An 18,704-nucleotide genomic window follows, 5' to 3' on the forward strand; every position below is an offset into this window, starting at 1 on the left:
TACCCTGCAACTTTACCAAATTCATTGATGAGCTCTAGTAGTTTTCTGGTGGCGTCTTTAGGATTATCTATGTATAGTATCGTGTCACCTGCAAACAGTGACAGTTTTACTTCCTCTTTTCCAATTTGTATTCCTTTTATTTCTTTTTCTTCTCAGACTGCCATGGCTAGGACTTCCAAAACTATGTTGAATAATAGTGGCGTGAGTGGAAGTCCTTGTCTTATTCCTGATCTTAGAGGAAATGCTTTCAATATTTCATCATTGAGAATGATGTTTGCTGTGGGTTTGTCAGATATGGCATTTATTATGTTGAGGTAGTTTCCCTCTATGCCCACTTTCTGGAGAGTTTTTATCATGAATGGGTGTTGAATTTTGTCAAAAGCTTTTTCTGCCTCTATTGAAATGATCATATGGTTTTTCTTCTTCAATTTGTTAATATGGTGTATCACATTGACTGATTTCCATATATTGAAGAATCCTTGCAGCCCTGAGATAATCTCCACTTGATCATGGTATATGATCCTTTTAATGTGCTGTTGGATTCTGTTTGCTAATATTTTGTTGAGGGTTTTTGCATCTATATTCATCAGTGATATTGGTCTGTAATTTTCTTTTTTTTGTAGTATCATTGTCTGTTTTTGGTATCAGGATGATGGTGGCTTCATAGAATGAGTTTGTGAGTGTTCCTTCCTCTGCAATTTTTTGGAAGAGTTTGAGAAGGCTGGGTGTTAGCTCTTCTCTAAATGTTGGATAGATTTCACCTGTGAAGCCATCCAGTCCTGGACTTTTGTTTGTTGGAAGATTTTTAATCAGAGTTTCAATTTCATTACTTGTGATTGGTCTGTTCATATTTTCTATTTCTTCTTGGTTCAGTCTCAGAAGGTTGTGCTTTTCTAAGAATTTGCCCATTTCTTCCAGGTTGTCCATTTTATTGGCATAGAGTTGCTTGTGGTAATCTCTCATGATCTTTTGTATTTCTGCAGTGTCAGTTGTTACTTCTCCTTTTTCATTTCTAATTCTATTGATTTGAGTCTTCTCCCTTTTTTCCTTGATGAGTCTGGCTAATGGTTTATCAATTTTGTTTATCTTCTCAAAGAACCAGCTTTTAGTTTTATTGATCTTTGCTATCGTTTCCTTCCTTTCTTTTTCATTTATTTCTGATCTGATCTTTATGATTTCTTTCCTTCTAACTTTGGGGGTTTTTCTGTTCTTCTTTCTCTAATTGCTTTAGATATAAGGTTAGGTTGTTTATTTGAGATTTTTCTTGTTACTTGATGTAGGATTGTATTGCTATAAACTTCCCTCTTAGAACTGCTTTTGCTGCATCCCATAGGTTTTGGGTCGTCGTGTTTTCATTGTCATTTGTTTCTAGGTATTTTTTGATTTCCTCTTTGATTTTTTCAGTGATCTCTTGGTTATTTAGTAGTGTATTATTTAGCCTCCATGTGTTTGTATTTTTTTACAGCTTTTTTTCCTGTAATTGATATCTAGTCTCATACCCTTGTGGTCAGAAAAGATACTTGATACGATTTCTATTTTCTTAAATTTACCAGGGCTTGATTTGGGCCCAAGTTTGGTCTATCCTGGAGAATGTTCCATGAGCACTTGAGAAGAAAGTGTATTCTGTTGTTTTTGGATGGAATGTCCTATAAATATCAATTAAGTCCATCTTGATTAATGTGTCATTTAAAGCTCGTGCTTCCTTATTTATTTCATTTTGTTATTGATTCCTTCTAGAGTATTTTTAATTTCAGTAATTGTGTTGTTCATCACTATTTGTTTGCTCTTTAATTCTTCTAGATCCTTGTTAAATGTTTCTTGTATTTTCTCCATTCTGTTTCTGAGATTTTGGATCATCTTTACTATCATTACTCTGAATTATTTTTCAGGTAGGTTGCCTATTTCATCTTCATTTATTTGGTCTTGTAGGTTTTTACCTTGCTCCTTCATCTGTAAGAGTTTTTTTTTGTTGTTTCTTTTTTTTTTTTTTTTTTTTTTTTTTTACGGGTGGTGCTGTATTTCTGTCTTACTGGTTGTTTGGCCTGAGATGTCCAACAGTGGAGTTTGCAGGCAGTTAGATAGAGCTGGGTCTTGGTGCTGAGATGAGGACCTCTGGGAGGCCTCACTCTGATTGATACCACAGGAGCTTAGGCCTGACCTCCAGCCTGGGAACCAAGATCCCACAAGCCGGTCACTGGGGGTTCCTCCCATCCCCTTAGGTGTCCATGGTCCCCCACCGGTGCCTGATAGGTGCCCTAGTTGTGAGGAGACGTGAATTCCATGTCCTCCTAGTACTGCTTTGGATAGTTTTAAGGATAACTCTCAGAAGGTAAGGGTGGAGTATGGAGCTGAAAACAGGAATGGTGAGAAGTCTGTGTATCAGTCTCCTGTGTGTCCTCCTTCACCCTAAGCAGCCTGGAAATGATTGTTCCTTTACCTGCTGGTCTTGGAGAGTCTCCTGGAGACGTGGAGGGTGGCTGCAGCACATACAGGGGAGCTCCTTCTACCAGATGAAGCCTGTGCTGGCGGCTGCCATTGTGGAGGCTCCTGCCTCTCGCCTCATATCGGTTTTTAAAACAGGTTACCTCTGCAAGGAAGTCTCTGGCTCCTTTCTCAGGAGAGCATTTACAGCACCCACTGCAGTCTTGGCCCCCGCATGGATTTCCATAGGGCTTCTTCTCTTCCTTCTCTGTTTTATGATGATGATTATTACAAGCTGAATTTCTCCAAGGCCCCCCACATGACCTGACATGTGCTGACCCTCCCCAACCTCTTCTGCTCACTCTCTCCCTGTCTCACTCTCGAATACATGCCATCTTACAGTGACATACTATTTCCAATAAAGCTTACATTCTACTACTCAGTTTTCTGGTTTACAAAGTAGCTTCATGTCCATTCACTTAAATGAATGGGGGAATGCCACCTCACTATGGTGACAATGATGTCTCCCCTCCATGGCTCTGGTCTCACTGGACAGCTTTGCCCTGGTGCCAGCTTCCACCAGGTGACCATAGCTGCTGTGATGGGATAACACTGCCTCTCTCCTTTGCACCTACAGCCCAGAGCTGGTAGTGGTTCACTGCTCTTGCCAACCTCTGGGCTGCCTCACCATTCCCTGACTGGCTTCTTAGCTCTCCCATCGCCAGTGTGACCAGTATCCTGCATTAAATTCTCTCTGTCTGAACTATCTTAGAGTAGTAGTTTCTGTTTTCTTGATTGGGTCCTGAGTGAAACAAATATGATCTGTGTAAACAATGATAATCCATGCAAAATAAGTGTGTGTGCAGTATATGTGTGTGCATGATTATGTGAGTATGGAGAATACCATGAAAGGGTAAGTACTAGGTTGTTAACATGGACGGTGGGTGTGGGGGTGAGTGCCTGTGAGGGTAGAGGGGATGCAGAGGGGAAGAATGAAACTAAGCTGAAAAGGAAAAAAGACTGCATTAAGAATGCATGATCTGGGACTTCCCTGGTGGCACAGTGGTTAAGAATCCGCCTGCTAATGCAGGGGACATGGGTTCTAGCCCTGGTCCAGGAAGATCCCACATGCTGCGGAGCAACAAAGCCTGTGTGCAACAACTACTGAGCCTGTGCTCTGTACCCCGCAAGCCACAACTACTGAGCCCACATGCCACAACTACTGAAGCCTGCACACCTAGAGCCCGTGCTCTGCAACAAGAGAAGCCACCGCAATGAGAAGCCTGCACACCGCGACGAAGAGTAGCCCCCGCTCACCTCAACTAGAGAAAGCCGCACACAGCAATGAAGACCCAATGCAGCCAAATATAAATAAATGAATAAATAAATAAATTTATATTTAAAAAAGGAATGAATGATCTGGTAACACATATGCATTCATGTAAAGTCATGTGTGCATATGTTTGCAAAAGAGATAATATAACTAGTAGGAGTGATTTACTGACCTGTCCATAGTTCAGCGAGTGGTGGAGCTGGAACCCCAACCTAGATCTTCTGACTCCAAATTTGGGTTCAGCATACTGGTTGAGAACCCAGATTCTGGAGCCAGACCACCAGTGTCCATGACTGTGGCCCCCTCACTTACCACCTGTGTGCCCTTGGCAAGGTGTCCTCATTGGCAAAACAGGGATGATGATAGTGACTACTTCTCAGAGCTATTGAAAGAATTAAATGAGTTAATATTTCCAAAACAGTTAGTTCTGTGTTTGGCACATGATAGGTCCAACATCAGTGTCAAAGGGGTGTTTTTCCTCTATGGCACTTAGTTGTATTAAATGTATCAGGAAAGTGTGAATATTGCTTCCACTGTTTTGAGTTTTGCCTTTGCATTTTTGAGAAACAAGCAGTTCTAAAATCTGATCAAAGGACTCAACCCAACATAAAAAAAGTAATGTGTCTTTGCCAAGGGACTAAAAAAAATGAAAGACATTAGAATAGAAATTTCACTTTGGGGAATCTATCTCAGTGAAATAAAGCTAAGTATGGAAAGAGCTTTATGTATAAATGTGTTTATTGCTGCATTTTCATAACAGAAAAAGATGGAGCCACTTAAATGTCTTACCATGAGGAATTAGTTAAGATAACTGTTAAATATCTTTTTGATGGAACATCATAAACTTGTACAATTGCTTAAGAAGATAGGTAAAAACATGTTAAGTACTTATACTATAATGTTATACATGTTAAATTATACACATAATGATTATATTAAAATAAATTTTTTGCATGGAAAAAGCCTAGAACGACATATACTTTGGTAATGAAGGGAAAAGATCATATACAATTTTATGTCAAGCCATCAGAGACTGATTTGAGATGAAACCTTTCTGGTTACTGGCTGTTTGATATCAGTCCCCAGGCCTCCCCTGATGTCTATGTCAGTCTTCACTTTGGGGTAAAAATCGGGGTTGCACTGGGCTGTGTGTCTTTTTCATGAGCTGATGCTTCATTGGAATGTGTGTGTGCAGGGGGATGTCTATCTATTAAAGGGAAAGCTGTTTCTAGATTTGTGGAGTGACCAGGGGAAGAATGGAGGAGGGAGTGAAAAGAAAATTCTTCATTATCTTGCATCCCTTTTTCTTTCTCCCAAAGTAAAGGTGTATCTCTGCGTCAGGCCTTGAGGGCCAATTAAATCAAGTCAGAAATCCGTCCTGGCATCAGCAGTCCAGATGACCCTGATTAAGCCGTGGGTCAGAGCATCCTGGAAAGACTTGGTGGTGCCTTCTCTCCAAGCACTTACCATATTTTGCTTTGCATTGATGTAATATCTTTACTGCAGCTTTTGAGGGCAAGGCAAGGGCAGTTCTTTTTATTTTGTTAAGAACCTTTATTGAGATATAATTTATATACCATACAGTTCACTCTTTTTTTTTTTTTTTTTTTTTTTTTTTTTGCTGTACGTGGGCCTCCCACTGCTGTGGCCTCTCCCATTGTGGAGCACAGGCTCCAGACGCACAGGCTCAGCGGCCATGGCCTATGGACCCAGCCGCTCCGCGGCATGTGGGATCCTCCCGGACCGGGGCACAAACCCATGTCCCCTGCATCGGCAGGCGGACTCTCAACCACTGTGCCACCAGGGAAGCCCCAGTTCACTCTTTTAACATGTACATTTCAGTGGTATTTATTATATTCATAGAGTTGTGTGACCATCACCACTAGTTAATTTCAGATCACTTTTATCACCCCAAAAGAAACCCTATTAGCAGTCATTCCCCGTTACCCTTTCTCCAGACCCTTACAATCACTCATCTGCTTTCTGTCTCTAGGGATTTTCCTATTCTGGAAATTTCAAAGAAATGGAAACATACAGTTTGTGGGTTTTTGCATGCTGTAGCATTCATCCCTGTTTTCTTGAAGCTTACGGTCATTCAACAAGTAATCACATGAATAAATAAATAATGGTAGAGTATGGAACTTATATGAAGGAAGAATTAAGATCATGTTTAACTTGGGGGCGGAAGGAAGTCTTTTTTTGGTGAGGGAGCATTTAGGACTCGTCCTGAAGGATTCACAGACACTAGCCAGGGGAAGGATAAAGGGATATAGGATTAGCATGTTAAGACATGCCAGTGTCAGGATTAGAAATGTGCATGGTAATTTTCAGGAAAGGAAAAAAGGCCACTGTGGCTGGGACACCGTGACCAGAGATGTGGATGACGTGTTTTGGCTGCTGAGTGAGGCAAGGGCCAGGTCATATAACATCTGATGGGGCTTGTTAAGGGTTTCTAAATTTTATCCCAAGCACAATAGAAAGTGATTAAAGTGTTTTAAGTGGGGAAATGTTAAGATTCAATGTTTGTTGGTTAAAGAAACTTTCTGGAGACTGCAGAGAAGGAAAACCAGATAGGAGAGTTTCTAGGAATCCAGGCCCAGGGGAGAGCTGACGGCCGTCAGACTAGGGCAGCGGCAGTGCAGATGGATGCGCTGGAAATTTATATTGGAAGTAGAACCTGCAGGATTTGGTCATTGGTTGGATTTAAGCACTGAGGGAAAGGAAAGGGCCGAGATGACTCCCACTTTTCTGGCACGAGCCACTGCCTGGATGAAAGGGCCATTTACTGAGAAGGAAAAAGCCAGAGGAGGGACTGCTTGAGGGCTCAGGGCTGGGAGGACCAAGACTTCAGTTTTGGACATGATAAGTTTGAGATGCTCGTGAGACAAAGCATCTCATAACAGATAGCAGGTAGGCAGTTGATGGTCCTGTCTGAAGCCCAGAAGAGAGGCCTCGGCTGGAGATACATATTTGAGAGTCTCTGGCACATAAAGGGCTGTGGGACGTTTGAGATTGCCAAGGGAGAAAATGATGAGTGAGGAGTGAAGAGGGCCCAGGTCCCAGCCCTGATTAACTCCACTCATGTTCAGATAAAGAGAGGAGCCAGCAAAGCAGGTGGGGGAGGAAGAGCCAGAAAGGCAGAAGGGAAGCTGGGAAGGTGAGGTGTGGAGTCACAGAAGCCCTGGGAAGACAGTTTTTCTGAAGGGAGGACACGGATGCTGTGAGGGCTGGGCTGTCAAGGGAAGCAGAGAAGTAGTGTAATCTCTGGGTCAAGGCAAGTTTTTCAGTTCTATAGTTGGCTTCTTTGTTTTCATTTTAAGATTGGAGAGAATAGAGCCAGTTTGAATGCCGATGGAAAGCAGGTTGAAGATACTTGAAGGAGTGAGAGGCAATTCAGATGCGATCAGTTCCCAGCAAGGTGAGAAGGAGAGGGATCCGGAATACACAGTGCCGCCAGCTGGGATTTTTTTTTTTGCTTTATAAGAACAGGTTTTGTGGGTTTTTTTTTAACATCTTTATTGGAGTATAATTGCTTTACAATGGTGTGTTAGTCTCTGCTTTATAACAAAGTGAATTTTGAGGCTGGAGCGATTGTAACAAGAGGAAGCCATGAGATGGTGGGTGGAGATGCAGACAGGTGAGCAGGTCCAGCAGTGATGGGGCGGGCATTTCCTTCTGGTTGGTTTTCTTATGAAGGGAGAGGTGAGAGTCTCTGGAAGAGAAGAGCTGGGTAAATCTGTCAGGATTATGAGAGGTGTGAAGAAGGGATAAAATACTCATTGTGGGGGATGGGAGAGCAAACTCACTACAGAGACAGTGTAGAAAAAATCCTAAGTCTTTTGCTTGTCATTCACTGGTACAAAGACTTCCTATTGTAGGCCAAGATGAATAAGACGTGTTTCCTGTCCTCAAGTTGCTCACTGGGGACACAGCCACAGACACTGTACATAATTTATTATTATTATTATTATTTTGGCTATGCCGTGTAACATGTGAGATCTTAGTTCCCCCACCAGGAGTGGAACCCATGCCCCCTGCATTGGGAGCACGGAGTCTTAACCACTGTACCGCCAGGGAAGTCCTACATACTTTAAATGAGATTAATGCTGAAACCGAAGAATGCAGAGTGGACTATGGAAGAAAGGAGAGGCATCTAGAGGCTGGGCAGGCTGGGCACAGGGAGGCACTGACGATGGTTTATGGACGTTTCCTGGAGGAGCAGCTCTGAGTGAGCTGAGAATAGAACAGTAAGAGTTAGTCAGACAAAAGCCTGGGAAGGTGAGAGAGCAGGACGGCTTGAGAAACCCCAGAGGGTTCAGCAAGGGTGGGGTCTACCATGAAGGTGGGCTGGGTGGTGGGAAGAGATGGGTCTGGGGGCTTGGACAGAGACCAGGTCATGGAGGCGGAGTACGTATTAGGGAGGCTGGATTGCATTCTGTATGTGCAGGGGAGCCGCGCAGGGCTCTAGGGAGGGCAGCAGCTGGACTTGCCTTCTCCCTACACCACTCTGGCTATTGTGACAAGAGATTTGAGGGAGTTAGGGGTGTGACCGGAAGGGCAGATCTGTTAGCAACCTGTGGGAACAGTCCAATGAGAGGTGGACCAGATGACCTCTACGCTCCCTCCTCCGTTCCATTGCTCCCTTGAGATGAAACGAAGCAAGCGGGAACTTCCTGTCGGTCAGACCTGACTCATTTCCTAGTGTTGGGGTTGGAGAGAAGGAGTACCTGCCCCTTTCAGTTTCGCAGTGGAAGGTAGAGCCTTGCCTCCCAAGTATCCCCCTAAGGTAGAAAAGTCCACCCAAATAGGAAGTTTTTGTTGTTGTTACGGTTGAGCAGACAGAATAATGGCCGATGCCCCTACGTTATTCATTCTAGAACTCTTCTTTTTACTCAACCAAGTGCGTGCTTTGGAGATCTCTTCATATTAGTAGGTATAGATTTACCTCCTTCTTTTTAGCTGCTGCATGATTAAATTCTTAACCAATGTATCTCAAACTATGATTTGTCTGGATCATCTGGAACTACCCAGGCATGCTTAACTATGACTCTGACTCATTTATTTCCTAGATTTAGCCCAAAGTTAGGCAAATTCTAGTGTAAACAGTCTGGCTACAGAGTGAATTGTAGTTCACCAGACTACATTTTTCTGAGATTGTCTTCCAGACGTACATAGAAAAATTTGAGCCCGGGCTCAACAATCCTGGGGCTTCATAGGATCGTATCAAAAGTGCATTTCATTTTAGACATAGAATAGAAATATCACCGTATCCTAAATAATTGTTTTAAAAGGTTAAACACCAACAGATAAGGGGAAAAGGAACCATTATCTATTTTGCACTTGTTACATACCGGTAACTGCTTAAGGAACTTTTCCATTTGTTATTTCGCTTCATTGAGAGAATCTGTTTTCAGGGTAGGAGAGTCTTCTCTGGCTTAACCCATGTTGCCCCCATTGGGTGGGTGGCATTGACTACAATGAGTGTGTCACTTTGGCCACTTCCTGCAGGCTTTAGGAGTAATAAAGAACTTTCCAGTCAAGCAGGTGTGTCTGGAGGACCAGGTAGTAGTTTGGAGATGTTCAGTCACCACAGTTAAAGAAGAGGAGTTGGGAATCCAGGTGTTGAAGATAAAATACGCTGAGTAATACATAGTGACCAGAGGTGACAGGAAACTAGAAGTGCAGATTGGAAAGGTAGGCAGCAGGTCAGACCAATGAGCTGGGCCCAGTGTACATATGGCTTGGGGAGGCGAAATCAGTTAGGGCCCCGTCTTCAGAAAATGAAGGAAGGGCCCCAATCCAGTTCCCTGGCTTGAAGTTTCCAACACAGCGAGGTTCTAACAAGTTGGATCAGGTTTGCAAGTGAATCACTGATCTTTCTTCCCACTCATGGGTTAAGGACAGGCTGGCCATTTCTGTCTGGTTCGTGTTTTCTGGGGTTTATGGCAAAATTGGGTTGCTTAGTTCCCTGGTCTCCCTTTCCTTAGCACATCCACCCCAAATCCTCCATAGCTGACCTGTGAGAGCCACAACTTCCACACCTTCCAAAGCTTCCGTAGTTCAGGTTCACTGTGCTGTTCCTTTAGAGAAGCTACCAAAGAGGAGTGGGAGGGGGAGGGGATGAGTTGATACTGAATTCCTGGGAGAAGCTCACCTTCTTTCCTGGGAGCTATGCTTTTAATTCAGCCTTGTCCTCAAAACCAAGGCTGACCCTGGTCTTCACCTACAACCCCCAATGGAGCAAAACAGCAGCTGAAACAATTTCTCTGGAGCACTGATCACCTCTCTATGAGATATCTATTTGTTTGCTTGTTTGTTTTCCCAGAGCGCTCTTGAGTCAGAAATAGTATGTCTTATTCCTTAAGACCTTGGATTCTGGAGTCAGACACATCTGCATTGAATCTGATTGATCTTGGACAAGTTATTTAACTTCTCTAAGCATAAATTTGCTCATCTGTATAGTGAGAAAGGCATAGGTACACTCACTGTACAGGAAAAGCTCAGGTTTAATGCCCACCATTTATTCCAGGACTAGCTTCTACTTTGAATCTCTACTCTCTCATCCACTCTGCTGAGCCATGTTGTAAACCCTAGAAGGATTCTGACTGTTCTTTTGATCTTCCCTCCTTAACTCTAGAGCACTCTTCTGTCTTAAGCAGAGACTAGTTTCTTTACTTTCCTCTGGTCCCTACCTTGACTTTTCAAAGCCAAAGCCACCTCCCAAAGAAGGCTACTACAACCCAAAATAAGAGAGAAAGCAAAAATTTCCCAGACACTGGAAGACCGCCAGCTTCCAATTCAGTGGAACAATTTGCTATGTCCCAGGGTGGCAACATTTTCCCCGTGGGGGCTATTACTTCTAAGCTAGCATCGATCAGAGCTCTGGGAGAATACAGAGAGATGCCACTGCCAAGTTCACGTTTTGGTTTCTAAACCTAGGTCTGCCTAGGTTTAGAGAAAAATGAGAGAAAGAGCACCATTTATGGATTGCTAGCCACATGCTTTAGGAAAGTACCTCATTCTTGCAAGGAATTGTCTCCAAGATGCTGTTCTAACTGTATTTTCAAAGGGCTAATCTTCTGTTTTATAAGATTGGTTGCTTCTGGAGATGAGATATATGATAAGACCAGTACATCCTTATGTCTACTATAAATTAGTTCCTTGGTCAGAAGCAATGTTGAAGGATATATTGATGGTGAATGGGCATTCAGTGAGTTCAAGGATGATGCTGTTGGCAGAAGCATGGTGAGCAGCACAGGATATATAAATCCAGAATAAGTGTCTATTCCAGGGAGAATTCCCCTTCTTGATGGCAGAGGGACAATGTGCTAAAACCGCCACTAGGTGGCAGTCTTGACCACTGGAGACATGGTACCATATTGGCGTCACAGGGTTGGGGACAGCTGCTGGCAAATTGGGCACTCAGGAACTGAACCACTAAAGAGAATTTATACTGCTATTTCTGTAACTGCTAAAAAAAAGTTTGATAAAAATCTCGTTATCGCCCTGTATTGCTTTTTGGATTTATTCACCCTGACAGGGCATACTTTTAGTTGAGAATCATTGCATTTTTTATTATTCTCTATCTTCACTAGCCAGAATATTTTGGTGAAACTGTAGTTTCAAAACAAGTTTATTTTTTAATAGAAAATAGTATATTAATAAAAACATTTATTTATTTATTTATGGAAGATTTTCCCCACTTACTGTCTCCTCCCTCCCCTACCCCACCCCCTTGATTTTTTAATGCTGTCCTCCTACGGTGTTTACTTTTGTTGGTTTTAGCTACTATTTAAGACCTTATCTATGGAGTTTTTTTTAAAAGAACTGGTGACCATGTGTCCTGATTTTCAGTCCTTTGGGTTATAATTGGTAATCTAGGAGTTATCATAAAGATATTTCAATGATTTGTAGGGACAATGAGGAACACTGTCCTGAAAAATCCAGTATATATGATCACTGTGAGTATGAATCTAGTTGTGTGACTTTGGATAAGTCATTTTTCTCCCCAGGCCTCAGGTGCCTTAATTGTGATTTATGGACGTTGGTCTATGCCAGTAGTTTCCAGTTCTAATAGATGGAACAACTCCTTTAAGTGTTGTTAATATTTTGAAGTTTTCCTTGATATGGTCGAGCTTCAATGTTACATTTGTTGTCCTGAAATAAAATTCCTATATAACGTAAGGCACCAATATATATAATACTAAAACTTCTATATAAAATCCTAAGTGTGATATAAAGGAGAAATAAAAAAGAAGTAACCATAGAATGATGTGTTTTCAATAAGTAAATAACTGGTCATTGGCTATAACAAAAAAGAAATAAAGTAATCAGATGTTTTCACCTATTTGGAGAATTACTGTGAATATAACAGCTACAAATGCAGGCGGATTAGGTATGTGAAAATGTGACTCAAAAACGCTGTGAGAGTGTTGCTATTGATAATGTTATTTTGCAAAATGTCGACCGTCTCATGATAAAGTTCTGAACTAATGTCCAAGTACAATCTTCCTTTGATTTACATGGTCATTGCATTCCTGACAGCCAAGCATAAGTACTTTGTTTTTGTGTATATTAGAGTCTAGCTTCAGATAATTGTAAACAAGTTTTAACTACATGACATGAGTCTTAATTTTTTATCCAGTCTGACAATCTGTCATTTCTTTAGAGTTTTTAGATCATTTACATTGAATGTTATTATTGGTATAGTTGGGCTTAAACCTACCATTTTGCTATTTATGATCTGTTTTTCCCATTTGTTATTTGTTTCCTCTTTCCTTTATTTGAGCTAACTGAGCATAATTTATGGTTCCATTTTGCCTCCTGTATTGTCTTGTTAGCTGTACCTCTTTTTTTTTTTTTTTTTTTTTAATGGCAGTGTGTGGGTTTATGGCTTACAGGAACCCTGTGAATGACTTCAGGGAATATTGTACAATGGCACATGTGACACAACAACCTTATTACAGCGTATTTTCATTTCTCCCTCTTGACCATACATTGTGTGTGTGTGTCTGTATACATATAAATACATATATGTTTATATATATAACACAAATTTATTTATTTTGCTTAGCTTCTTAGGTATGTGGGTTTATTTTCTTCATTAAATTTTGAAAAATTTCAGCCATAATTTCTTCAAATATTTCCCTCTCCTTTAAGGACTTCAATTATATGTATATTAGGCTGCTTACTGGTGCTCTGGTCATTTTCTTTTCAATCTTTGTTCTCTGGATGTTTTATTTTGGACAGTTTCTATTGCTGTGTCTTCACATTCACTAATCTTTTCTTCTTTAGTGTTTAAAATAGCATTCATTTCTTGCAGGGTATTTTTTCATCACAGTCATTATATTTTTCATCTCTAAAATTTCAAGTTGGGTCTTTTTTTAAAAAATCTTCTCTGTCTCTGCATACCATGCTTAATCTTTCCTCTATATTCTTGAGCATATAGAATATAGTTACATGTTTCAATATTTTTGTTTACTAATTCTATAGTTCTGTGTAATTTATGAACCAGTTTCCATTGATAGATATTACGCCATATTATGGCCCATATTTACCCATATCTTTGCATGTTTGGTAACTTTTTATTTGATGTCATATACTCAGAATTTTACCTTTACAGGGTACTGGAAGTTTTTGTATTATTATAAGAATATTTAAACTTTGTTCTAGGATGCAAATGAGTTACTTGGAAACAGTTTGTTCCTTTTGAGGCTTTGCTTTTAACTTTTGTTAGGCAGGGCTAGAAAAGCTTTTCGTCTAGGGCTGAATTTAGCCCAACACTGAAACAATACAAGTTCTTAGTACTATGTACTGTACTGAAATGTCCAGTGCATTACAAAGACTTTCACTCTGGCTGGTGGGAATAAGTGCTATTTCTGGACTTGTGTGAGCTTTGAGAATTGTTCCTTCTGCTTCTTTGGATAGTTCTTTCCCCAGCAGTAGGTAATTTCCTCATATACGTGAGGAAAATTATACATGAGTACTACATACTCAACTGAAGTCTTCACAGGAACCCTCTGCCAATCTCTTGAGTTCTCTCTCTGTGTGCCTTTATCTTATCTGGTACTTTTCCATGTGCAGTCTAGTCTCTCAGACTAGCAACTCTGTCTCCTCAACTTAAGGAGATCACCAGACTCCAACAGGTTCTTCCTTTTTACACAGCAGTCTAGAAATTACCTCCAGGTAATAATCTGGGGCAATCACAGGGTTTATGTTGTTTGTTTCCTCTCTCTCGTGGATCACTGTCCTTTGTTGCCTGGTGCCCAATGTGTAACAACTATTGTCTTTATTCTTTTTAAAAAATTGTTTCAGGTGGGTAGGTTAAATCCAGTCCCTTTCACTTCATCTTGGTTGGAAGCAGAAGTCTCTTGTGCTTTCTGGGTTTTGTGTCAACTCTTTGGAAAATCTGGGCAACTTTGTTGTCTTTTTCCATTGTCCATGTAAATTATATATTTATAATGTATAAAATATCTATTCCTTGAAAATATGGTAAACACCTTTAAAACCATCCAGGCATGGGTCTTTTAATTTTTGTTGTTTTATTTCCTCTTTTCTGCTTTTTGTATTGTGGGAGAGAAATAATTTTATTTATCATTCTATTTTTAAATTATTTTCCTTTTCAAATATTCTATTTCTTATTGTGCTGATTTGTGCATTTTACATTTGTCTAGTAATTCAGTCTTTCCATCTAGGTTTTCAAAAAGATGGGCATGTAGTTATTCATATATGCTTTTATGGCCTTTATTACTTCTGTATCTGCAGTGTATCCCCATATTCCCTACAATTTGTTCATTTGTATCTTTTATTAGTCCTTCCAGAAAATTACCTGTGTTATTAGACTTTTCACAGGAAAAAAAAATCTTTTTAAATCAGTATTATTATTTTTTGGTGTTCTTTCAGTTTTTCCCCATTTTTCTTTCAATCTTGTCTTAGATTGATTTCATTACTCTTTATCAAATATAGCTTTCAATGTTTTTCATTTCTAGTATTTCACAACTCCTTTACAGTATCCATTTTATCTAATGGCTGATCTAAAAATGATGATTTTAGTTTCCATACATATGAAATAATCCAGCTATATTTTTATTAGTTGTCTGTAATTTTTTACAAAAGTCTGAGAACATAGTCTGTCTTATAGTGATCATTTGGAATTAATTTATAGTTCCTTTGTCACTTAATACATGTTTTTAAAAAATATTTCATACCTACTCTAGAAGGATCATATATTGTATTTTTGTGAGGTGACTGTTCCAATATCTATTCATGTTTGGTTTTTGTCTACCCAATCTATAATTTTTGGATATGAATGTGTTAAAATCTTCAACTATAATGTACTATAGACTTAGCTACTTTCTTCTGTAATTCTATCCATTGTTGCATTGTTATGTTATATAATTATAATAGAAAAAGAAGAAAAGAGACATATATCTGTTTATGATTGCATACCTTCTTATAATATTTTTCCTTTTACCATTTGAAAACTTACTTTGAGTTATTTTAGAATTTTTACTTCAAAGACTGCCACTCAATTATTTTAGGTTATTGTTTGTTTCATATTTGTCTTGTGTATCTTTTAAAAAATCTTTTCATTTTCAACTTCTCTCTGCCACCTCCCCCTCTTTGTCTTCTATAGACAACAGTGATGCATCTTTTTGAAAGATAAAATCTGATAATCTCCTTATTTTAGTTACTGAGTTTAATTATTCTACTTATTATAGTTATTAACATATTAAAACTTATTTCTGACATTTATGAACATGAGAGTGCATTTTCTATTTTCTATGCTTACTTATTTTTCTTTTCCTGTGCTGACTTTCCTATTTTGCTGTCACCTATTTGAAAGAACAAGAATTTTTGTTAGTTTTTTCTCTTTTCTACTGGTGAGAAGCATACATTCTATTTTTATTTTTTCTCTTACTCTTTCCTACTCACTAAGAGCCATTCATACACTCATTTTCCCCTATCAGTGTCTTAGGCTTATCACTAACAATGTCTTCACCTCAGACAGAATAAGAACCTTTCCAGACTTTCAACTCTTTTGGTGTCTTCTCCTACTCTAGATCTCTTGTAGGTATTATTTAAGATTTTATTTCCAGGTAGTTAATCAATATATATTTTTGTACTTATTTATTTAGATACTTCTTTTAATATACTTATTTATATATCCCATTGCTTCCCTTTGGGTTAATTTTTATTTTTGCTTGAATACTTTTAAGTCCTGTTTTGACTGAAAATATCTTTATTTTATCCCCTACAGGTAAAGTGAAAATATAAGTTATTCTTTATTTTCCACTAAAAGTAATCTGTTGAGAAGATAGATGTTTATCTGATTCTTGTTTTGCTTTTTCCCCTTCTGTAAACTTTTAGACTTTTCTGGTTTTGATGTAAATTCTGATATACCTAGGTGTGGGTTTGTATATTTATTTATTTATATTTATTAAAAATATTATTGTATATCTTTGCTAGGAATTCTATGATCCCTTTCAATCTGTATTATAATTATTTTTAATTACTAGGGAATTTCTCAGTTATTAGCTCTTCAATTATTTCTTCTCCTACAGCCTCTTTTTCCTGTCCTTTTGGGATTTTTATTAACTTGCTATTGGCACCACTTCTGACCTTGTAACTCTTAACACTGTTTGTATACCTTTCACCTCTTTATTTGTTCCATTTTGTTTGTTTCTTTGTCTCTTGGCTTATAAATTTAATCTTTGGCTTTTGTAAGCCTGTCTTTCATTATGTACATCGAGTTGTTTACTTTGACAAATACATTTCATGGCCACTGTATTAGTTTTCCAGTATTATTATAGCAACTTACCACAATTTAGTGACACAAGTTTATTATCTTGCAATTCTGTAGGTCAGAAGTCTGACGCAGGTCTCAACGTGTTAGAACCAAGGTGTGGGCAGAGCTGTGTTCCTTACTGGAGTCTCTGGGGGAGACTCTGTCCCCAGGTTCATATAGGCTTCCTGGCAGAATTCAGGTTCATGTGGTTGTTGGACTGAGGTTTCTGTTACCTTGCTAGCTGTCATCTGGGTAGAGTTCTCAGGTTCTAGCAGCTGCTCACATGCCTTGTCTCATGAGTACATTTGTCTATAAAACTAGCAATATATATTGAGTCCTTGTCATGCCTCATCTCTCTCTCTCACAGACTTTTTAAGGGCTGATTTTTAAGAGCTAATGTGGTTAGATTGGACTCACTTATATAATCCAGGATAACCTCCCAATCTCAAAATCTGTAATCTTAATCATATCTGCAAAGTCCCTTCTGCCAGGTAACATAACATAGTCAGTGATCATAGTGACAGAAACCAGACAGAAAAGCAGTTGAATCTGGACCTGGGAGCCTAGCCTGAGGGTGCTGCTGAGGTTTTAGGGAGTTCTTCACCTTACTTTATACATTGCTTGGCCTTTTTCAAGGTCCTATTCCTCTAGTAGCTTTCGGAGGCTGGTTGGCTGATTGTGGGTGCCCTGAGGTCTGTGCCCAGAGCCAGTTCCTCCAGTATTACTGCTCCTTCATCTGAGATATAATAACACCACTAGCATCAATACCTTGCTTTTACATTCAGAGCTCTTCATACATGTAAGGAGCTCCTAGTTTGCACAATACTGATTCTTTGTTGTTAATAATAGTACACACATTGCATTGCATTTCAAATTAAGTTACATGCTGTTCCTCATAAGGCAGGCCAGCAATTTTCTCTGGATTTTCTTTCTCACATAATTATTCATTCAGTCAATAAATCTTGTCACTTCCTTCCCATCATCCCATCCCATTCCATTTAATTCCATCCCATCTTACAAACATTTATTGGGTACCTCTTAAATGCCAGACCCTGTATGGGCTGCTGAGGCTACAAGAGAAAACTCCTATGTCTAGTGTTTTTTGGTATCTTTGTATTGAGACATCATAAAGTTGCTGAGAGCAGGGACAAAGGACTGGTTTCCGGGGTAGCAGGAAGGGTGTCTGGGGCATTCCTCCATTCTCAGCCCCAGTTAAACTCATCAGCCAGGCCCAAACAGTCCTTGCTTGGTCTTTTGTGGGCCTGATTGTCTACTCCTATCTGCTTCCACTGCTCTGTACTCCATTTACCCTACAGGTGCCAGACTAACCTTTCCAAGACAATATTTATGTCACAGCTCCCTGCTGTCTTCTTTGCTGATGTCCTGCTGCTTAAAAAAAGCCATTTCAAACATTTCTGCTCAAGTGCTTCTCTCTGAAGAAAAGAATAAACGCAAAATTCCATGGCCTGAGGATAGAGCTCAAATAGACGAATTTTGCAAAATTGCAAAACAAACAGACATTTAAAAAATGAATCCTTGTTTCTTGCCTTTGAAAGACATAAGGCTTTTGTATTTCATCATGTACTTTTGAATGTTTTAATGTAATCACTCTAAAATAACTTTTGGTGAAAATTTTCAATCTCTGCACGTATGCCACCATGACGAAAAAATTTGACCCATTAGAAATAAGCATCTAGTTTATTCTGTGGCTTCTCATATCCTCTGGCCCCTCAGTATGTATTCCCAGGGACCTGGGAACTCTGAGAAGCTGAACTTAAAGAATTAAAACCAAAATTCTTAGCCTAGCTGTCAGGGCCTCCAGAAGGCTGCCCTCCTGGCTATTCAGTTGTCTTCTCCAAACCCATCTACTTCTCAGAAATGCCCAGTCATGGTGGTCAAGTCACACGCCCTGTGAGGGCAGTTCCTTGACCTTCAAGAGTGTGGTTTGCTACCCCCAAAGGCCCATCAGTTTGGGCAAATAAAGCTGTTTCCCCACAGTTTAATCCCATTATAGATGTAGGTTAGGGCACCAGTGCTTTTTCTTCCTTTCTTTTCTCCCCTCCCCTTCCCTTTTCGTCCTCCCTTTCCCAGCTTCCTCATATTTGCTCTGTCTTCTCTTCCTTCCTCTCTCTCTCTTCCTTCCCCTCCTCCTCTTTACAAAAA

This window comes from Hyperoodon ampullatus (genome assembly GCF_949752795.1).
Source record: "Hyperoodon ampullatus genome assembly, chromosome: 13".
NCBI lineage: Eukaryota > Metazoa > Chordata > Mammalia > Artiodactyla > Ziphiidae > Hyperoodon > Hyperoodon ampullatus.